This window comes from Rosa rugosa, chromosome 3 (assembly GCF_958449725.1).
Source record: "Rosa rugosa chromosome 3, drRosRugo1.1, whole genome shotgun sequence".
Taxonomy (NCBI): Eukaryota; Viridiplantae; Streptophyta; class Magnoliopsida; order Rosales; family Rosaceae; genus Rosa; species Rosa rugosa.
In genome coordinates this window covers 24,230,723-24,237,836 of record NC_084822.1, presented here as the reverse complement: position 1 = coordinate 24,237,836, position 7,114 = coordinate 24,230,723, and the positions used below count along the sequence as shown (strand labels likewise).

Sequence of the window (7,114 nt, the reverse complement as noted above, 5' to 3'; positions counted from 1 at the left end):
GACCTCGAAAAAATCCACCAAGGCAAAACGTCACACCCATAGAGGCAAACTAAAAGGGCCTAATGTCTTCATGTTGGGCCCAATCTTCATTGTAAACTTCCTTTGAGCTCTAGTGAAATGGACAAAGACCAAATTTTCTGTAGTGGGCCTTCAATTCAAAGCAAACTCCAAAATCACTAAGTATGGGGGACTAAAATCCATAAACATATATTTTTCTTTCTTTTTCTTTTTAGCCGTACACAATTATTTTTTTCTTTTCTTTTCATTTTTTTTTTCTCACGGCTTTCTCATAATTTTTCTTTTCATGTACAAGTCTACCCCCACACTTGAACTTTCACCTCTTCTCAATCTTCATCCTTAGTGCCAAACCCATGTAGTATGTCTCAAACGATAGCTCCACTAAGTTCTTAGAACAAAGGGTAAGGTTGTAACTATACTAAGGTTCATGGTTAAGGATTTTTAAGGGTGATGAACGAAAATGCTTAATGTAGGCTCAAAGGGGTTTATCTAGGGGAGTCCCACGACGGGCACAAATGGGGACACAAGTTTATTTGGCAATGGTGGTAATTCCTAGGGTGCCTCTATCCTTTCCAGAATCAGGGCCATGTATTGATACAACGTCTCAACAAGCACAAGAGCGAATTCTAGCATTCTCTAGTCCATTCAACTTAATCTATGGCAAGCAGTCAATCAAGATGAAAGAATAATGAGATCATCAAAACATCGCCAAGAAATTAACAATATATATATATATATATATATATATATATATATATATATATTTTTTTTTTTTTTTACTCCAAGAAAAAGGGACATGGGCTCAATTATCTCACATGGGCTTTATGAATCACAACTTATCTTAACATGCTCATATTCTGTACCAAGGTCACGAGATCCATATCCACTACTCATGCACACATTTTTCATATATCTCAATTAACCAAAGAATACCATGTTAAAATCATCTCAATATTGTGATCCTCTTTTAGCCATAATTTCAGAGATATAGAATCATCCTAGACAGTTGAAAGGGCATCCTATGACTCAAAACAAAAACAAAAGCAACGAAATTTTTTTTTTTTTTTTGACATTTTTCGATTTTTTTTTGTATTTTTCAATTTTTTTTTTGTATTTTTCAATATATGACTCAAGATGAAAATATAAATCCTTTCCCCCACACTTAAATATTGTCATTGTCCTCTATGTAATCAATTATAAGCAGGCAATGAAACACCTAAGCAGAAAGAGATGGAATTTACGAAAACAAAGACTCAAAGAAAAACAAAAGATACAAAATAAAAGAAATAGGGAAGAAGAAACAAATCTGCGTTGAAGGCTCCTCCACAACTACTTCTGAATTGGGTTGCCTCCCATGCAGCGCTTAATGTTTATAGTCTTTCAGAGGACCTCGTTTGTGCAATGGGGCTATAGAACAACTACCCTCGACAAGGTCTTGTTTAATCCAATATACCTTAAGCATGTCACACAACATTTTTATTTTTTTTTGAGTTTGTTATAAACATAGTTAATAGCTCAATTGATCCCAAGTTGTAAGTCGAGCCCAATAGAAACCACTACTATTGGTGAGATACGATATAGGGATAGTCGCCTAGGCATAAGTCTCTTTCCTTTGTTTCAAAAGGCTGGATGGCCAGATTAAGAGGTAAGTGAGAGGGAGGACTCATTTTGGTGATACTACGGAGGCTACTCCCTCATTGAGTTTTAGGCCCCTATCGGCTACTCCCACATAGTGGTTTAGGCTCATTCTATAGTATCTCTGAGATCCAATTGAACCCATCACGCAGGGTCCCAATCTAAGACACCATCTGTATGCCCCTTACTCAGCTGGGAAATTAACTTATGTGTTAGACCGTTCTCCAAGTGCTAATAAAGGACGCCCTCAACCTCAAGTGACCTTAACAAGGTACTAATGAAGGGTTAAGGCCAATATTAACAAAAGGGCCCTTGTCTACTCATACGATTTTACACACTTACAACAATTAAGTATTTAACAAAATTCATAACAACCTAACTATATTAATCTAAGTGAAACACATACAATTTTCAACATGCTTAAAACAAAACTCATTCTACAATTTTACAACATACAATTTACAACATGCTTAAAAACTTCTACAAATTGCACAACAATTATAAAAGACATGCTTAATTTCGCATAACTCATAAAACTTAAACTAAATCACAATTAAAGCTTGGCCTAACAGTAATCGCAATTTGTCACCATTCCACAAGTATAGTACAAAAATTGAGCATGCATTCTATATACAACAAAATCGATGACACTTTAAGCGCTGGAGATTTTAACAATCCCCGGCAACGGCACCAAAAATTGATGCGGCTGAAATAGCCTCACAATTTAACCCTGCAAAATATAGTTGTGAGTATAGGATAAGCAGGGCTCGTTCAGTCCGGGGATTGTAGGGTACACCTACACAAAAAGGTCAATTAACAAATAAAAGAATAAAATGGGGGTTTTGAAATTTGGTTCCTAATCTACTTAAAATAAAAACAAAACAAATAAAACAATATACAATGATCGACTTCCCTAACCTAGATCAATTCCACTCGGAAATTACTAAGTGTAAAAACAGAAAATTCATTTCAACATGCTACAAAAATGTGCCCATCTTAAATGCCTAGATAAGAGTTCAGATGAAAAGCCTCAGCGGATCAATCCATTTATCTGATTCGTTCTAATGTAGGCTTGGATCGGAAAAGTTCTTACCAAGCCCAATACTACTAATTTTCGAAAACACTCAGCGTAGTTTTCTTAACTAGTAGTATTATCTAACCCTCGAATCAACTCACACGTGCAAATTAACCATTACACATAGAATTTAACACATAATTTCCAGAATCGTTTAATCATTAAAGCATGATTTTTACCACTCGTTAGAACTGATTACTACTTGTTTAACTCAGCGTCTTAACAAATAACAATTACTCTTAGCAAATTAAGCAAACACACAAGAACTCTCACCGTTATTCTAGCATGCAAACACTACTAGAATTTTTTCCTTTAACATCGGCCAGAAACCGATGTTAAAAAAAAAATGTACCGATGTCTTAGTGGGTGATTTTAAAGATCGGGAAATCTCAGACATCGGTTTTTAGCCGATGTTAAAAATGACTCTAGACATCAGTTTCTTATAAGCTCCCGATGTATAAAATGACTCTAGACGTCGTTTGATTTATAAAAAACTGATTTTGTTTCCTACTATGACATCGTTTTACATAAGAAATTGATTTATATATCTGTATTAGACATGAGTTCTATAGATAGAACTGATGTCCTTTGTCATTTATAACATCAGTTTGTTATTTCAAGTCATTGTGTTTTTGTTGTTTTTGCTTCAATTTCTATTTTATAAGTGATTACTAAATCAGTTTCTTTGCTAGAGAAGTTTCATAATGAGAATACCAGTGGTAAGCAAAAGAAAATTCTCATTAATACTATTGATAAAAAGAGTACAAAGAGTAGGGAGAAGGGGACGTATGGCCTAAACTTCTCCATATACAACAGCAAAAGAAAAGAACAAGATTGAAGTCTTCTAAATAAACCTTATGAAGACAAAAACGGTTTGTAGATACAGTAAAACGAAAAAGGAAAAAAATAGCACTTTGTTATAAGATAAAAATACTTGTAACTTGAGTTTCCAGTCCTTGGTGTAGCTGCCAATGAACCTAGCAAAAATATGTGCCAATGAGTTGAGAACTAGTTTCATAGATATACGTATAAAGAATAAATGTAATAAAAGTGCGAAATGAGAATCAAGAATTTTGACAGATCTCTTTAGATATCAGGAGGATAATATACCTGGTGCGTTGGAAGCTTGCGCTTTTTATACATTTCAATATCTCTTGCCTTCACTACTACAGAAAAGGCTTCACACGACACCTCTCATACGACGCTACACTGTTTTCCGTGGTGTGAATCATTTCTCATTTTTGAGACGACGGTTTTAAAATTTCCGTCTTCTAATATGAATTCAACCAACGGGTATTTTTCATGCTGAAATTATGAATTATTTCAGAAGACGTTTATAAATGGAAGCGTGGTGTGAGGTTAAAATGTTTATAGGGGTGGCAAGTTTCCCACCATTTGACACCACTTAAATTTTCTCAGCATGCAGTGATTATACGACAGTTAGTTTAAAACTGTGGTATGACTATAGATTTGCAAGTGCAGAACATGTCCACCTACATTCTCCCCAACTATTTCCCCCCACTCTCTCTCCCCAAACCTGATTCCCTCCACCCAAGCAACAAAAGGAGGCAAACTGAAAATTTAAAAGTGACATTCATACAACATTTATGTGAAAAACCATTGTGTGATGGCTTTGTACACATGCATCGACTAATTAATGTCTTATCCATGTATCCTCAACTACTAGACATATTCAGACCAAATTTGAAACACTTGAGAAAAGAAAAGGCCCTTCACACAATAGCATTCACTCCACAGCTACACCCACTCCGACACAATAGCATTCACTCGACCCCGACTCTCTCTTTCCAAAACTCCTACGCCGACCCCGACTCTCTCCCCCCACTCCGAAGCCCTGAACCCTAAATCCACCGCCCTCCGAAGGTCCGACTCTCTGGTACTAATCCGAAGCCCTAAACCAGCCCGAAATCCAAGATTTGTCTTCCAATCTGGTAAGTTCTCGTCCTCTAGCTAGATTGGGTTTTTTATTTGGGGGTAAAAATTTGGGGGTTTCGAGTTTCTCGTCTTCTCGCCCTAAATCCCCGACACTCACTTTTGATTTTGGGTTCTTCAGAAATCACAATCACACTTTTGATGCCGGAGTTCTTTACTTTTTTGATATCGGGTTCTTCACAAGACGGCTAGGGTTATGGCGAAGAGGGTGTTCAGAGAGCAACGGCGGGAGAGGGGGATGAGATTGGGGTTGGGTAAGGGTTTGGGTGGTGGCAGAGATGCAGAGGCGTCGGCGGAGAGAGAAACGGAGCTTGGGTATGGGATTGAGCTTGAGGGAGGGACATGGAGCAAAGAAGGATTTGAATTTGGGGTTGGACTGTAGCTTTACTCTAAATATTCTTCCATGCTTTTTGATCATCTTCTTCAGCTCAAAATCTATAGACTGGATTGCAGCCAGCATTCTGGTACCACCATGTGGAGCCTCATTATTTGATGCTCGTCTATTGGATTCCCAAGCCTGCTTATACTCTCCTTGAAAACACTACACACCGGCTCAAAATTGGTGCTTTTGTAATCAATCAAAGCAGAGAGGTATACCCTATAGATAGTTGCATTCATAATACTAACTTTAAACTCAATATTAGTATGTAGTATCTTTCTCCTTTATCATCCAAACAGGCATTTATTCTTGCCATGTCTGCTTATTAGTAATTGTGTTCCACATAAACTGATAGTAAAGCAAACCATCAGTTTGTAGTCTTGAACAATTCAAAATGTTAGGAATTACATGTTAATGTTGCCTTTTGGTTTGGTTAATGAGTGAGGAATTTATCCTAACGTATGCTCTGATTCTGAGCAAAATAAGTGTTTGTACCTATTGTTAGGAGAGAATTTTAAGCAAAAAGGAGGAAAGGCATATGTTAGATAGGTGCTTTGTGTAGTTTTTTTAAGTCATGGAGTTGCAATGAATTCATTTAGGAGTTGGTTCTGGTTTTGTTTCTATTTGGATATGCTGCTGAATGATAAAGTCGGAAGTCTGGAGGATGTTATTTTAGCTCTCGGTGATGACATTATAGTTTCTAGTGCTGCATTGACACTCAACTTTAGCTATCGTGTTAAATCCCCACTCAATTTCATGTCTTGCATTGACATTGTAGTCTCAAGTGGTATGGTTGCATGCGTTCTGGACTTCGTGGTCATTTAAAAAGCTTGCTCACACTGACCAATTCCTAGATTATGTTGCAAGAATGTAATGATTCTTCTCTGGTTGGTGTATAAATCTAGGTATCAATATATTTTTACATGTTCAAGGGCTAATTGGAATTAGTTTTCAATTCATGCATTCTGTTTCGTCATATTAGGCACTTGAGACTAAAAGATGTTTACTTTTAATGAGAATTTATTTTCTTTTTATAACTTACATTGCTAAACTCTTATCCATGTTCTTAATGCCTATAGTTAGAGCCAGCATATCCTGATTTCTACAAGATATCACATTTCTTAATCCTTTCAGATGTCTTGACCTGTATGAGTAGATATATATATCTGAGAAGTTAAACTCTATAAGCAGACTGTCTTAAAAAAAAACACATTCAAGTGCAATGAAATATGGAATGCATTCATTAGACTCTATATTAATCTTGATGCTAATTTCCACAATCGATCTGTAGTAAAAGTCTCATTTCACATACATTCTTTCTTGTAGTAATATTCAGTCAAGCAGTTTCCCACCAGAAATCATAACTTATGACCAGTGGGTACAAATGAAACCAGAACCAAAAAGTTTGTTTTCTGGTTGGATGAAGGGTCATTCCGTGGTGGAAAGAAAGAGATGCAAGAACCTATTCATCAGAAGCTTGATTTCATTCTTAAGATAGCACCAATGTGGGACAGGTTTGTTCCCTCTATACCTTTTGCTGGTAAATATTGCATTGGAATTGGATGAGGTTTTATCTCTTAGGCCTTGGTGAAGCGAGCTAAACTTTAGTCTGATACAATGCAGAATTATGAAATGCATTGCATAGTATACACAAGCAAATACATTATAAATAAATAGATGGCATTAAAGTGAAACAGATGGGTAACTAAATACGGTGAGGTTATCTAAGTATCAGCTAGCATCACTATGAACAACAATAATGTTAAAAGACTCCTCCAATGGAGGGGAAGTCACTTGAGATGTTGGGATGAGGCAGCGCTTCAACTAATCTTTATTCTTTAAGCCATTCCTTTCCGTCCAATTTGGAATTACAGGGAAATTGATTGTTATATATCTACGGATCTATCTGGTTCATTAATGTATGGGAATTTTTTTTCCATGTTGCTGTTGTACTCTCATACTTTGTTTTTTACTTGATATGTTTCTGTTTTGTAATGAGACAATGTTAAAGTTGTTTATGGTTTTTGATATATGTGTCTACCTTTGCAAATGCA

At 36.2% G+C, this 7,114-nt stretch overlaps 1 long non-coding RNA gene across 1 annotated transcript; it reads right to left on the bottom strand.

Moving 5' to 3' along the window:
* Nucleotides 1-3,453: 3,453 nt before the first annotated feature.
* LOC133736634 (uncharacterized) lies at nucleotides 3,454-3,892 on the bottom strand. Its single transcript, XR_009859644.1, has 2 exons — nucleotides 3,839-3,892; nucleotides 3,454-3,705 (listed from the first exon to the last, which is right to left on the bottom strand). It is a non-coding gene; the product is annotated as an uncharacterized LOC133736634 (long non-coding RNA).
* Between the last annotated feature and the right edge of the window lie 3,222 nt (nucleotides 3,893-7,114).